This window comes from Sciurus carolinensis, chromosome 2 (genome assembly GCF_902686445.1).
Source record: "Sciurus carolinensis chromosome 2, mSciCar1.2, whole genome shotgun sequence".
NCBI lineage: Eukaryota > Metazoa > Chordata > Mammalia > Rodentia > Sciuridae > Sciurus > Sciurus carolinensis.
This window is the reverse complement of record NC_062214.1, coordinates 78693853-78710665: the sequence shown is the minus strand read 5'-3', so window position 1 is coordinate 78710665 and position 16813 is coordinate 78693853. Positions and strand designations below refer to the sequence as shown.

The 16813-nt window shown below is 38.0% G+C and overlaps 1 protein-coding gene across 1 annotated transcript in view; it reads right to left on the bottom strand.

Moving 5' to 3' along the window:
- Ireb2 (iron responsive element binding protein 2) overlaps positions 1–16813 on the bottom strand; it is a 53324-nt gene that overhangs the window by 34663 nt on the left and 1848 nt on the right. The gene's annotated exons all lie outside the window — the stretch shown is intronic.

Sequence of the window (16813 nt, the reverse complement as noted above, 5' to 3'; positions counted from 1 at the left end):
AAACAAAGTAAATGCATATAAACAGTAGCAGATCTTATGAGAGCAGTGAGTAGGATTCAGTAAGAGAAGACAGTAGAGGGGATCCCCCAATACCAACATTCCTCACTGCAGTGGTACATTTGTTACAACTGATGAACCTGTATGAATACATCATAGTCACCAAAGTCCACAGTTACATTAGAGTTCACACTTAAGTATTGTATCTCCCTGCTTTTATGTTTCAATTTTCACACACATAAATGACAGATTATTAAAGTTGTAATTGAAGAGAAAAAAACCCTACAGAATCAGAAACACTAATTCAAAGCCTGTATTTGCTATTTACTACATAGATGTGATATTTAGAAAATGATTAAGTTCTATTGTCATGTAAAACTAATTAAAACAAATTAAAAAAATTTTTTAAAAGTCACTAAGTAGACACATTTTCTCATTTTAAATGGAAATGCTACCTACCTAACAGATGTGAAGAATTATCTTTCTTACCTCATCTATTTACTTACCCACGTACCTACCTACCCATCCATCCATCCATCCATTTTTTTTGTGGTACTGGGGACTGAACCCAGGGCACTCTACTACTAAGCCACATTTCCAGATCTTTCTATTTTTAACTTTGAGACAAGGTCTCACTAAGTTGCCAACGCTGGATATGAACTTGCCATTCTCCTGCCTTAGCCTCCTGAGTTGCTGGGATTACCATTGCATAACATTGCACTCAGCTAACTGATCTATCTAGTATGTACAAAATACTCAAATTATGACAAATAGTACTTAAATTTTAATTTTGATCCTTTCCTCAAATCAGAAACAGTAACATCCCTCAAAACAAAGGGAATTAGAGGGGGAAATATTTTTCTTTAATACAACATTCTGAGATAAGAAGAAAAATAGTGTCAAAGAAGTTAATATACGATTAACTTTTTTATTTGGTTAATTATACTGGGAGTCTCAGGAATATTTTTCTTTATGTGGCACACACCTGTAATCCCAAACCTGGGAAACTGAGGCAAGAGAATGGCAAGTTCCTGGCCAGCCTCAGCAACTTAGTGAGACCCTGTCTGAAAATAAAATAAAAAGGGAGGGGGATGTAACTCAGTGGTAGAGCGCATCAGGGTTCAATCCCCAGCACCACAAAAAAGAGTGTTTTTATAGAAAGCATGTCATCAGATTTCTAATTTAACATAGCAAATTATCACTACTCTCTTCTGAAACTCATGAAGACAGTAGTTAAGAAATAGCAGTGTTGTAAACACACAAGAACAAAGAAGAAAAAGCAAAACCAATACAATTTTGGAAAACAAAGTTCATGGATGAGTGGTAACAGAATAAGCCGAACAGAGAAAGCTATATCTTAAATATCTACATGGGGACAGGCAATCCAAAACAAGTAACAGGTATCGGGATTGCCTAAGCTTTCTCAGGGGAAATATTAGAAGTCAGAAAATAATGGAGCAATACCTTTGAAACTCCAAGGGAAATAATTTCCAGTCTAGAAATTTATACACAGGCAAACTATTACATAATCAGGCAAGGTCTCAAAAATCTACTTCGAAGGCAACCTTCCTAAGGAAACTTTGGAGGATATGCTCTATAAAACAAGACAGTAAACAAAAATTAGAAAAATCATGAAATCTAGGAAATAAATCTCCAACACAGAACAAACAGCAAAGAGATTCTTTAAAGACAATGGCTATGCAAACCACAGTGTAAGCAGTCTCAAATGGAACAAAAGATGAAGAATTCCGGATGGGATGCTGCCAACAGAAGGAAAAAACAAACAAACAAAAAAAATCAACTGATTGATTTCCTGATTACACCAGGAGGAGTGTAGTTCTTTTGGAGAGTTTGGAACTGGATTATTGATAAGGATATGAAAAACAAAGCAAATGAAAAAAGATAATCATTAATTTCAGGGAAAATACAAAGTTGTATGAGAAATGTGCAACACTGACTACATGGACTGGATGAGAATTATTTACATGATAATAAATTACAATAAATTATATATATGTGAATATATGTAGAAAGTAAGTGTCAAATTCTCATTTTCCATAGTATAAATTCACTATAAAGTCTGAAATAGAAAAATCAAAAATCAGCAGCATAAGCAAGACTATTTAATAACATGGAGGAAATTATCAGAAAAAAGCAGCCAAGAGAAATGAAAATTCTCTGGGGAGCAGATAGAGAGTGGGAGATAAGAAAAGGGACTCCATTTTGGTTATAGTCTTTGTGAGGGTTTTAAATTCTATTATTTGAAGATTAAAAAGCAATTATCAACAGGCTGGGGTTGTAGCTCAGTGGAAGAATGCTTGCCTAGTATGTATGAGGCACTGGGTTTGATTCTCAGTACCACATATAAATAAATAAATAAATAAATAAAGGTCCATTGATAACTAAAAAAGAATTTTTTAATAAAATTATCAAATAATAGTGCTATGAGAAAAATGAACCACAAACGTTAACTATACACTTTTTCACAAAGAAGTACTGTCACGAATTCATCTAAATTCATAATCACAAAAACAGAAACTTACTGCAAGGAAAGGTGCAAACAAACTGTGCCCTGTCAAAAACAAAAACACAATTTCATGTTTCACCCTGTGGAAGTCAGTCTCCAAGATGATATCAATAATCCTGCCTTCTGATATTCATGATGTCATGTAATCTGCTCTGAATCAGTTCTGCTAGTGTGACAAAGTATGTGGCAGAGATGACAGTGTGTGACTTCTAAGACCAAGATGTAAGTTTTTTTCTGTTTTAGTCAGTATTCCCCTCTTGAATTACCTGCTCTGGGGGAAGCCAGCAGTTGCCTGTTGTGAAACAATCAAGTAGTCCTGAGGAGAAGCCCATCTGGTGAAGAACTGAGGTCTCTCCATCACCATCTCAATAACGTGCCAACCATGTGAGGGAGCCCTTAAAAGCAGGTTCTCTACCTTTGTCAAGCCTTCAGGTGATTGCAGCCTCAGAACACTTGGCAGTAACCTCATTAAAGACCCTGAGCCAGAATTCCTTAACTAAGTCATTCTGAAATCCTTGACCTACAGAGACTATGAAAGATAATAAATGCTTATTGTTGTTTAAGTCACAAAGTTTTCGTTCGGTTTATTATCTGTGTAGTAACCAATATCATCTTCTGCCATTATTAAGAACTGCTAAGAAGCAAGAATTTAGGTGCTTTATATCATCTCATGTAGTTCTTTTTTTTTTTGGTACCAGGAATTAAACTCAGGGGACTCCGGGGTGCTTAACCATCAAGCCACATCCCCAGCTCTATTCATTCATTCACTCAGACAGGGTCTTGCTGAATTTCTTAGGGCCTCACTAAGTTGCTGAGGTTGGTTTTGAACTTGTGATCCTCCTGTCTCAGTCTCTTGAGCTTCTAGGATTACAGGTGTGCCCTACCATGCACAGCCATCTCATGTGTTTTTCAAGTAAACCCGTAGGATGTTTCAGTAGAAGAGCCGCAGAGTAGAGAGAAAACTAGTAGATGTCTGGTTTTTCAGCAATATTAATCCCCCACCACCCATTCTGGATCAGGTATAAAGTTCTAGAAGGCCCTTTCCCTTTCTTCCTCCTTATTCTCCCCACATCATGTACAAATACTCTCCTGCTCCAACTGTACCATCTAAAAGTTCCCTAAACTTTTAAACCTCCTCGATTCCCACTCTCACATCTGTCCTTCAATACCATGTGGACTTAAATTCCCCCTTTCCAGTCAACACCTGCTTGTGTGTACTTTCCATATATATGTAGTTAGGTTCTATATGGTTCAATCTCTTAAATTCCCCAAATCCTATTTAACTTGTCTCTTTGTTTTAACCTATCTGTCATGTGTGTGTGTGTGTGTGTGTGTGTTGGGGTGGGGTGGGCAGGGATCAATCCTGGCTTCTTTGCTTTTTCAGTTGGTCCACTCCACATCAATTCCCTATACAAGAACTGTTCCTTCTTAAAAAAAAAAAAAAAAAGAAAAGAAAAGAGAAAAAGACTTTACTGAGCCAGGTGGTGTGGTGCATGCCTGTAATCCCAGCAACACAGAAAGCTGAGACAGGATCCAAGTAAGAGACCAGACTTGGCAACTTAGGGATACCCAGTCGCAAAATTAAAAAAACAAAACAAAACACAAAAAACAAAACAAAACAAAACAAAACAACAGGCAGGGGTGGGGTGGGATGGCCTTGGAGCTCAATAGCAGAGCACCCTTGGGTTCAATCCTTGGCATGGGGGAGAAAAGCAAAAGGGGGGAAAAAACCCTTTATTGAGATACATTATCATCTTATAAGTCACCCTTTCCAAGTTGACCATTTAATGGTTTTTAGGAAATTTGCCAAGAGCAAACACCATGATGAATCAGTTTTAGAACATTTTCATCAACCCTGTAGCTCCCTCATATCCATCTACTGGTAATCCTCATCATCTCCTTTCCAACCCTAGAAAACACTAATTTGCTCCATTTGCCTTTCTGGACATTTCATATAACCATTCATACCATAAGGACACTTGTATCTGGCTTTTTTCATGGAGCACATGTTTAAGGTTGATCCATACTACAGAATATGTCTATAATTAATTTCTTTTCATTATTGAAAGTATTCCACCATTTAACAATTCTGTGTATTCATGCACCTATCAAAAGGACATTTAGTTGTTTCCAATTTTCAGTTATTATGAATAATGTGGCTAAAACCACTTGCTTGCAAATTTGTGTGGATAAGTGTTTTCCTTTCTCTTGAGTAGATACCTTAGAATGGAATTTGCTGGGTCATATGGTAAATTTATGTTTAACTTTTTTGCTTTTCTTTTTCATGGTGCTGGGAATCAAACTCAGGGTCTTGCCCATAATAGACAAGCGCTTGATCACTGAGTGATACACACCCATCCTTTAAATTTTTAAGAAACTGCCAAACTGTTTTCAAAAGTGGAAGCATTATTTTATATTTCCACCAGTAATGTATGAGGATTTCCATTTCTCTATATCCTCCCCAACATGTTACTGTCTTTTATGTAATACTCATTCTACAGGGTTATACAATGGCAATTCAGTATAGAAGTGCCATGTAAAGGATGAAGAATAGAATGGGGAAGCCCTAAAACATCAAACCATGGAAAATGGTACCAATAAAAATATATAACTATAACCCAAGGTTGGTCCTCACGATTCACCCAGAAATCCTACTTTTTCTGATCTACTTATTTATTTCCTATCTTCATTCACTCTCCTTAAAACAATCTCTGTTTACCTTCTACAGGAACTAGCACACTTCCTATCTCATAGATTAAGAGACACCAACAGTTCCTACTTGGACTTCCTCCTATATACCCACAAGTCTTGCTGCCTGTGGATTCACCCTTTTCCCAGTTAAGAAGAGAGCTACAGGGGAGATCCAAGATGGCGGACTAGAGGGAGGCTGCGTTCCTTGTCACTCCATAACTCCGGTTTCAAAGAGGATATCTGTTTCTTGGTAAGGCTGTTTCTGCTGCTTATCGATCCCCTGCTGTTTACCCCATTTGTCTGCTGTGATCACCTGCAGTCTCCCAGCATATCATCGCCTTTTTTGAGTGCAGATTGCTCACTGTCAGGCACCTATCATCCGCCATTTGCCTGCCTCTCGCCTGTCCATCGCCTGCCTTACACCGATCCATCACCCAATGCATGAGATTCACCTCCTGATCGTTGGACAATAGTCAGCAAACAGATCGCCGACCGCCAGTGGAGCACCAGCTGCCTGCCGTTGCCTGGAAGTTCACTGTTACAGTACCTGCAGGTTTGATTACACGTGGCTACCACCATTTTGAGACAACAGCCAGGCCCCGTAGGACCCCTGGCTGGACTGACTGAGCCCTGTCTCCAGGATCCCTCAGCCCGACCGATCACTCCCTTCCTCTGGGGCCCTCACATCGACTGACTGGTCCCTGCCGCCAGGACCCCCAGACCAACTGACTGCGCCCTATCACCTGGACCCCAGACTGACTGATTGCACCCTGCCTCCAGGATCCCACAACCACACCAAACACACCTGACCTCCAGGACCCCTGCCTGACCAACGGCATCCCGCCTCCAGGACCTCCAGCTGACCATGTCCACACCCTGAGGTGCAGCTCCCCATCTGCCATCACATTTGGAAGCCAGAGCGGCTATCTTGGATAATCCTGGAAGCCTTAGCTCCGATCTTTAGGTGGGGCAAATCCCATCCTGAGACACCTGCTGGAGACTTGAAGCTCATTGTCAGGTACCTCTCATGCATCAGGCTACTGAAGACTGGGAGGTTTCATTACTATATGACTGTTATACTGTAGATTTTCTTTTTTCTTCTTATTGAAAAAGTTTAAGTTTTTATTTCTTTACTTTTCTTGCTCTCTTTTCCTTTTGTTTACCTGTTCCCCCAGAGTCTCTTTCTCCCTTTTTTGCATGCTAACGTCCAATTTCTTTTTATTACACTCTCACCCTTTCTATTATCTAGAACTTCTGTATATTCTTTTCTTATGCCATTAATAGCTACATTCTACATACCTCTGCATCCTCTTTGTCCTCCATTAGAAACTGCAGACCTTATTGCAAATCTGTTTACTGAAGATAATATTTGAACTCATCACCAAAAGACAAGACTGCTTGGAAGACAGAACCTCAGACAATGAAGACAAAATATTTAATCTTGAAAATAAAGTTGCCCAAACAGAGAAGATGGCAAGAAATCATGAACAGAATCTCCAAGAACTATGGGACATCATGAAAAGACCAAATTTAAGAATTATTGGGATTGAGGAAGGCACAGAGATACAAACCAAAGGAATGAACAGCCTATTCAATGAAATATCAGAAAATTTCCCAAACCTGAAGAATGAAATGCAAAATCAAATACAAGAGGCTTACAGATCACCAAATGCACAAAATCACAACAGATCCACACCAAGGCACATTATAATGAAAATGCCTAACATTCAAAATAAAGATAGGATTTTGAAGGCCACGAGAGAAAAGCATCAGATTACATATAGGGGGAGACCAATACGGATAGCAGCAGACTTCTCAACACAGACTCTAAAACCTAGAAGGGTCTGGAACAACATATTTCAAGCTCTGAAAGAACATGATTGCCAACCAAGAATCCTACACCCAGCAAAACTAACCTTCAGATTTGAAGATGAAATAAAATCCTTCCATGATAAACAAAAGTTAAAAGAATTTACAAATAGAAAGCCTGCGCTACAGAATGTTCTCAACAAAACATTCCATGAGGAGGAAATGAAAAACAACAATGGAGGTCAGCAAAGGGAGGAACTACCTTAGAGAAAAACCACTCAAAGGAGAAACCAAGCCAACTTAGAAACCAAAAATAAGCCAAATGACTGGGAATACAAGTCATATCTCAATAGTAACCCTGAATGTTAATGGCCTAAACTCATCAATCAAAAGACACAGACTGGCAGAATGGATTAAAAAGAAAGACCCAACAATATGCTGCCTGCAAGAGACTCATCTCATAGAAAAAGACATCCACACACTAAAGGTGAAAGGATGGGAAAAAACCTACCATGCACATGGTCTCAGTAAAAAAGCGGGAGTTTACATCCTTATATCAGATAAAGTGGACTTCAAGCCAAAGTTGGTCAGAAGGGATAAAGAAGGACATTTCATACTGCTTAAGGGAACCACAAATCAGGAAGACATAACGATACTAATATTTGTGCCCCAAAAAATGGTGCATCCCTGTATATCAAACAAATCCTTCTCAATTTCAGGAATCAAATAGACCACAACACAATAATTCTGGGTGGGGTGACTTTAACACACCGCTGTCACCACTAGATAGATCTTCCAAACAAAAACCAACCAAAGAAACCACAGAACTCAATAACACAATCAATAACCTAGACTTAATAGACATATATAGAATATTCCATCCATCAACGAGCGGATTCACTTTCTTCTTAGCAGCACATAGAACCTTCTTGAAAATAGACCATATGTTATGCCACAAAGCAGCCCTTAGGAAATGCAAAAAAATAGAGATACTGCCTTGTGTTCTATCACATCGTAATGGACTGAGAATAGAAATCAATGACAAAATAAAAAACAGAAATTACTCCAACACCTGGAGACTAAATAATATGCTCTTGAATGAAACATGGATAACAGAAAACATCAAGGAAGAAATAAAAAAATTCTTAGAGGTAAATGAGAATGATGATACAACATATCAAAATCTCTGGGACACTATGAAAGTGGTAATAAGGGAAAAATTCATTGCATAGAGTGCATTCCAGAAAAGAATGAAAAGTCAACAACTAAATGACCTAATATTATGGCTCAAAGCCCTAGAAAAAGAAGAACAGAAAAACACCAAAAGTAGTAGAAGACAGGAAATAATTAAAATCAGAGCTGAAATCAATGAAATTGAAACAAAAGAAACTATTCAAAAAACTGACAAACAAAAAGTTGGTTCTTTGAAAAAGTAAACAAAATAGACAAACCCTTAGCCACACGAACAAAGGAGAGAGAAAACTCAAATTACTAAAATTCATGATGAAAAAGGAAACATCATGACAGACACCACTGAGATACATAACGAGAAGCTACTTTGAAAATCTGTATTCCAACAAAGTAGAAACTACCGAAGACATTGACAAATTTCTAGAGACATATGCTCCTCCCAAACTGAACCAGGAGGACATACACAATTTAAACAGATCAATATCAAGCAATGAAATAGAAGAAGCCATTAAAAACCTACCATCCAAGAAAAGCCCAGGACCAGACGGATTCTCAGCCGAGTTCCAATAGTAACAAAAACAGCATGGTATTGGCACCAAAATAGACAGGTAGATCAATGGTACAGAATAGAGGACATGGACACAAACCCAAATAAATACAATTTTCTCATACTAGACAAAGGTGCCAAAAATATACAATGGAGAAAAGATAGCCTCTTCAACAAATGGTGTTGGGAAAACTGGAAATCCATATGCAACAGAATGAAACTAAACCCCTATCTCTCAGCCTGCACAAAAATCAACTCACAATGGATCACGGACCTTGAAATCAGACAAGACACCCTGCATCTTATAAAAGAAAAAGTAGGTCCAAATCTTCAACTTATTGGCTTAGGATCAGACTTCCTTAATAGGACTCCCATTGCACAAGAAATAAAAGCAAGAATCAATAACTGGGATACAGTCAAACTAAATAGCTTTCTCTCAGCCAAGGAAACTATCAGCAATGCGAAGAGAGAGCCTACAGAGTGGGAGAATATCTTTGCCACTCCTACTTCAGATACAGCACTAATTTCCAGAATATATAAAGAACTCAAAAAACTCTACACCAAGAATACAAATAACCCAATCAACAAATGGGCTAAGGATATGAACAGACACTTCACAGAAGATCAACAAGCAATCAACAAACATATGAAAAAATGTTCACCATCTTTAGTAATAAGAGAAATGCAAACCAAAAGTACACTAAGATTCCATCTCACCCCAATCAGAATGGCGATTATCAAGAATACAAGCAACAATAGGTGTTGGAGAGGACGTGGGGAAAAGGTACACTCATACATTGTTGGTGGCGCTGCAAATTAGTGCAGCCACTCTGGAAAGCAGTGTGGAGATTCCTTAGAAAACGTGGAATGGAACCACCATTTGACCCAGGTATCCCACTCCTTGGCCTATACCCAAAGGACTTAAAATCAGCATACTACAGAGATACAGCCACATCAATGTTCATAGCTGCTTAATTCACAATAGCCAGACTGTGGAACCAACCTAGATATCCTTCAATTGATGAATGGATAAAGAAACTGTGGTGTATATATATATAAAATGGAATATTACTCAGCTATAAAGAATAATAAAATTATGGCATTTGCAGGCAAATGGATGAAACTGAAGAATATGCTAAGTAAGATAAGCCAATCTCAAAAAAACCAAAGGACGAATGATCTCGCTGATAAGCGGATGATGACACGTAATGGGGGGTGGGAGTGGGGCAAGAATGGAGGAAGGAGGGACTGTATAGAGGGAAAAGAGGGGTGGGGGGGGAAGGAAAAAAATAACAGAATGAATCAAACATCATTACCCTATGTAAATGTATGGTTACGCAAATGGTATGCTGTTACTCCATGTACAGAAACAACACGTATCCCATTTGTACAATAAAAATAAATTAAAATTAAAAAAAAAGAGAGCTACAGAAATCCTCCTATTAAATGCCAACTTCTCTCTAGGAGCTCTGCATCCCATTCCCACTGACCATTTTAGTACCACAGTCATCAATCATCATCATCTCTTTCCTCTTTTCGTAATCTACTGCTCAACGGGATTCTTCCCATCAAAATTTACAGTCTCTAGCCAGTTTAACAAAAAGATTTCAAGTACTGCCATCCTTAAATTTTCATCCAAGTTTTTGAAAGCATTATCCATATTACCATGTGTATTGTTCTACCCTCCATTCACCCCTCAGCCCACACCAATCTGATTTATAGCCCTAAAAAACCAAGAAGGAGGGTCTCTGCAGAGTCCTAATATCCTCTCCACAATATTCAACAAAGCTAACCATTTCCTCCTTGAAGTACTCTTTTTCTGTTGGCTTCTACACCATCCTTTTTTGGAAGACAATTTTTATGTCTCATCTTACATTTCAGCATGACTTACAAACAGAGGCAATGACTGCCTTTGTTTCAGACTATATTCTCAAGGTTGCCTGCAGTGATTAGCCTCAGAAGATAAGTGTTTCCCTCTGTAGCAAAGGGCAGATAAGCTTACTGCCCATTATAAAAGATTTGGGTTCCCTAAGTCACAGTTCCTTTTTTACAACCCCTGCATGTAAAAGTGTTGCATGGCCCTCACCAACATTACCTGCAGAAAATGCAGCTTAGGAAACACTAAGAATGTTGCTTTGCATGAGTAATAAACCATACATGTTTTTCAATGCAGGAGTTGCATGCTTTCTGCCAATATCAATAAAACTGTCAGGCTAACCTGTTAATTTCCAAGGAAGGTAAAATCTTACAAACTTTACAGTTCTTAACACTATGTAGAAGCCCTGTTTTGGTTTCCAACAGATATTTAAATGTAGGAGTTCCTTAGAGTTCACATCTAGGATCACTTCTCACTCTGTTGTCTACCCTAAGGGTATTGCTCCTATAGCTTCAATTATATCTTGAAGTACTCTTTTTCTGTTGGCCACCAACAATTCAAAAATATTTTTCTGCAGTTCGATCAGTCTTTTGAGCTCCAAAACCACCCTCCTGATTACCTACTGATATATTCCCAAGTTCACTAGTACCTAAGCTAAATTCAGCCATTCCCCTCTGTCCCTGTCCCTTATCAGTACCTCCTCTTGTGCTTTCTAAACATGAGAACCAGAGCTCCTACGTGATTGTATGCTCTAAAGGTCTCCTGTCTGCACTAGTATGTGGAATAAGACACATAATAAGATGCCAGCACCTAGACTTCATCTGCAATCTACCTAGAGGGTCACACATTGAGCTGCCACTCTTTCTCCAAGCCTCCACATCATCCACAAATTCTGCCAGCACCTTTTCTCCCAATATACACACATACCACCAGATGCTGGTCACTGGATCTCCCATCTGAACTCCAGAGGGTGGCCAACTGCCAGCCCCTCCAGACAAACTAGTAAAACCAGCAAACTTCATGCTTATCTAGTGGATCAAACTACATCTTTTCTAATGAAGTCTGAACCCCTTCCAAGTAGTCCTTCCTTGGGCATTTTCCCGTAGCCCTATAGTACCATTCAGTTTCTTTAAATCTAATAATTCCTCTTTTATCATAGTAATTATTTAAACTTGCTCTTTTTATACTACTGAGTGATTTCTATTAACATACTAAAATGCTTATAATAATTCACACATTTTCCACAGATATTCCCTTTACTAAACTGTACTTTCCTTAGCACAAAAATGCTCTTAGGGCTGGGGTTGTGGCTCAGTGGCAGAGTGCTTGCCTAGCATGTGTGACGCACTGGGTTCAATTCTCAGCAACACATATAAATAAATAAAAATAAAAGTCTATTAACCACTAAAAAAAAAATTAAGATAAAAAAAAAAAAAGATGGTATCTTAGCCATCTTTCATCTTCCACTATATAAATGCTACTGAGTGAATTAAATGGTATTCTTGAGATTAAGGCACCAAGTAGAAAACTGAACTGGATTATCTCTGCCTCCATTAATCAGGAATTTCTAGAATTCTGTGAATCCTGAAAGCTAATTCTTTAAGGTTAGATAATCAAAAAGACATGTGGGAGGCCAAGCACAGTGACCAACCTTGAATTAAAGGCCTCCTGTCTACACCAGTCCCTTCACTAAAACATTGCTGCATGGAAGGCTCCATTGCTTTGCAGCAACAAGATGTCATCTGCAAGGTGCCTGGAGGGTCACATGTTGAGTTAACACTACCTAAAAAGAAAAAGGAGAGCTGCAAATGTAAGAGGTAGAGATGCAGAAGGCCCTGGGTTCAATTCCCAGTACCAAAAATAAATAAATAAACAAATAAATAAATAAATAAATGTGGCTAGGGATATAGCTCAGTTGGTGGAGTGTCCCAGGTTTCAATCCCTAGTACCATACACACAAAAAGGCCATATGGGAACCAGGATGCTGGTAACTTAAACTGAGAAAGTATGATAACTTGTGTTATCACACTTTTTAAATGAGCTGATGACAATAGTTATCCTTTTGATCGAAGATTCAACAGGTGGTTCTGCCTCTGAGAAAAAGATGCTGAGGTCTGCTATTTCATATGGGGGGCAGTTGATGAAGAACACACAGAGGCTCCCTAGACTGCAGGTCCCACTTTTGAGGATAAATGACTACTATTAAGAATAAGCAATAAAGTATCTCTCACAGTACAAAGGTCACAAACTATTGGCTGCATATGTTTTCTTAGCATAGCTTTAACATTTTAAAATATAAATTGCGAACATTTAAAAAACAGATTTTCTTTTGTTTTTACATGAAAATCCAAATTTCTGGCTTAAGATAAAAATTGGAAGATTGTACAATAGTGACCTCACACTTCCATTGAAACTCAGTAGCATCATTTTTTTAGAGGGCATGTACTCTCCTGTTGGCCACAATTCCCAGCAGGGCCATTTCACTTGTTTATGCTTCCCTTGGTTCCTGCAACCACGAGTGTGCAATCACTGGCATAACAGGTTTTTACAAGCACAGGCTTTGAAATCATAGATTTTTGTTAATGTTTCTCTGCCACCATATGGCAGGTAATGATACTTAGTAGGACCTTGGCCAAGTGAATAAGAGAACTGATAGAAATGGATACAGTAAATACTAAATTCTAGTAGTTTCATTACTACTATTAAGCTGGGAACAGAATGGTATTGAGGAGAAAAGTGTTGGTCTTGAAATCAGAAGATATAGGTCTAAGTTTCCTCACTTAGAAGATAAATCACTCATGGAAAACATAGGTGTTAAAAACTGAACCCGGCAAGGTGGTGCACGCCTGTAATCCCAGTGGCTTGGAAGGCTGAGGTAGCAGGATCTCAAGTTCAAAACCCGCCTCAGCAAAAGTGAGGCCCTAAGCAACTCAGTGAGACCCTGTCTCTAAATAAAATACAAAACAGGGCTGGAGATGTGGCTCAGTGGTTGAGTGCCCCCTGAGTTTAATCCCCAGTACCAAAAAATAATTTAAAAATTAAAAATTAAAAAAAAAAAATACTGGCTAACTGGGCATGGTGGTGCACACCTGTAATCTCAGTTACTCAGGAGGCTGAGGCAGGAGTATCACAAGTTCAAGGAAGCCTGGAGCAATTTAGGGAGATGCCATCTCAAAAAAGGGCTGGGATGTGGTTCAGAAGTAGGGTGCACTCCTAAAATGCATCAGACCCTGGGTTCAATCCCCGAGTTGCACACAAGAAAAGGGGCAAGGGCTAGGAAGTAGGCTTTATATAACCAAGAGAGAGAAACAGAAACGCTGAAGCAAGTTGGAAATACTCAAAGACTGGAGTCGCAGTTGCTCTGCACCTGCCAAAAGCCTTAAAGAGACAGTATTATCTTTAGAGTTCAGACTGAAAAAGGCTGGGGGCTAGGGCAAGAAACCAAATGGAATAGGCATAGGGTAAACCTAAAAAACCCTACTCAAGGCCAAGGGATTGAAGAAAAGATGAGAAAACTGTGCTAGAAAGTCCTATAGTCCACCAAACCTTGGCAGCAGTGTTAATTCATGCCTCTGTCTGATTAGAGTCAAGCTATTGTTTCTGTCTCTAAGCTGAACTGGGCCAGATGGATTGACTTCCGATAAGCTCTGAATTTGGTGTCTCTGTGTTTTAATATATTATTACCATTGAGAGTTTAGTTTAAGAAGGTAGTAAAAAACAGATTCATGCTAAGATATTTTTTGCTCACTATGGCTTATAAAACAAGTAATCTCATTTATTGATGAAGGTGCAGAAAGATTCTCTTCTGATTCATTATTGCTGACATGTAAACAAGCATTACTTACTAACACAACAGATGTACTTCCTATTGCCTGTTCAAACTGCTTTGTGAAATGGACAGTCCTCAGTGTTCCGTGGCCTCCTTGGCTACCACTGAAGTAAAAGCCAATCCCTTGGCAGGTCAATAACCAAAAGTATCCTGAGAAATGTCATATACTAGGACAACTAGATTTATCTCTCAAGATTTGCAATGAGGACACACCAGAACTGGAAAGGTGTTAAAAGATAAGCTGGAGACTCCAAATGAGGGTCTCATTTGAAGACTTGGAAGAGGGCAGAAACCTAAAGTCCTGAGAGAAAAAATAAAGAGTTAACTCAATTCTGGGCTACTGCCTACTTTCTTGAGATAGCCACTTTTCATTGGCCTGGGAGCTCTGTATCATTACAATCATTCTTCACTTGAGTATCTCTTCTTTGCAATCAAAATGTAGAGCTAATGCCAAGACTCTTGGGCAAAATGTGCTGTTGGTGAGTGCATGGTTATACATGATTTGTAGAATCATGTTAGGAAAACCAAAAATCCTTAGAAAGTTATAATATATATATATATATTATATATTTATATATATATATATAAAATTAAATCATTTCATTGCTTACCCAACTCACAGACCTTTCCAGAGCCCAACAGAAAAGATTAGAAAAAAGGACTAGTGTCCAACTAGCTAACTGAACCACAACAGAAACCAACCAAATCTATCAAAATAGGTTAAAACAAGAGGCAAAAAAGTCATCTACAGATACATTCTTAACTGGTTGATAAAGTAGTCATACAAGAAAATGAATGGTTAGGAATAGTCATACTGGGCATTAATATCAAACTAAGTAAAGTGACTATGGAGACAAAAGACTAGAGTAGAAGTGAAAAAGACACAGGGATAAAGAGACCAGGCAGCCTTCAAGTGATAACAGAATAATTGACTTTGGCTTAGAAATTCTGATCCCGAAAAAGCCTGTTCACTCTTGTTGTCTTTGGATTTCTTGAAACTGCAACATCTTTTTTACTTGAGTGTTTGCTTCTTATAGTCCAGAGTAAAGAATGGAATAGAAAGTATAGTAAAGGTAAAAAATAAAAGTGTGATGGGGTGTGGAAGGAAAAAAGAGCACACTTCTATATATTCTATATAATAACAAACTTGCTCCCCAAAATATTAGGGGATAGGGATATGTGTACTTATATCACACAATTATTTATATATGTGTATAAATACAGACATATATCAACATTATTTATAAAGAGAAAAGTTGGAAACAATCTCAACACTCAAAATTCTGTTAACCTAACCATGATGTATTCATACTGGCAAGATTGTGCAAGCATTAGAAGCTATAAAGAAGTACAGATAGCCCTTTCTATCTGAACTCATGCTCCCTTACTCAGAAACCAAACGGATTCAGATAGCCTGGGATAGTTGTATTCAATGACATGGAAAGATGTTCATGTCATATTAGGTTTAAAATTAAAAAATTACAATATATACTATATTTTCATTAAAAGTAGCACTTAAATATATTTGTATATACACATAAAAATGAGACTTTCCATACTACCTGTAATGTTCATATCTTTTTGTGACCCTTATAAACAAGAAAGACTCTAAAATACTAAATGCAGATTTTCAAAGATTATAAGGTATGATTTGGATACCAAGTCCTGACTCTATTTTAGGACTGAGTGTACTGTAATTAAGAAAGTAAGCTGTTAGGAAGGAAAAAAGAAAGGGTAAATACATGACCTGGGATTATGGAGGAGGGGACATGGGGCTTTACACCAGCTAAAGGTCTAACTAAAGGACTGACTATAATAAAATATTTATTTTAGACAGTAACTGTTACTGGGCAGTCTCTTCACTGTCTTCCCCTTCACTAACATATTCATTCATTTTTCCATAATGCCATTCATTCTAATTCTCTATGGTTGACTATGCTCCAATCATGTCCTTTGTATATAACAATTCATGTCTCCATTTCTTCAGAAAGTATGACTATTCCAGACAACACTCAAAAAACCTGCCTTGAAAATAGGTACACTGTCAAATTCAGAGGTCTACCTAAAAGTTACTCAAAATCTCTGCACTTCTAGTTAGTGCACTAGAGAGCCAAATGGGCAGCTCCAGAGCATTAAAAAGGCAATTCCCTATGAGGGAAATCACACAAGATCAAAATGTAATCAATGTCTATAATGTGTTCCCTTCTGTACCTTGAATATAAATCTGGGAAGCAAAAGAATAAAATGGCAGAACATTAATACGTTTAATAAATTAAAAAAAAAAAAAAAGAATTAGTTTCCTTAGGGAAAAAATTATCATCTTTTTAAATGAGAAATTAAGGTATA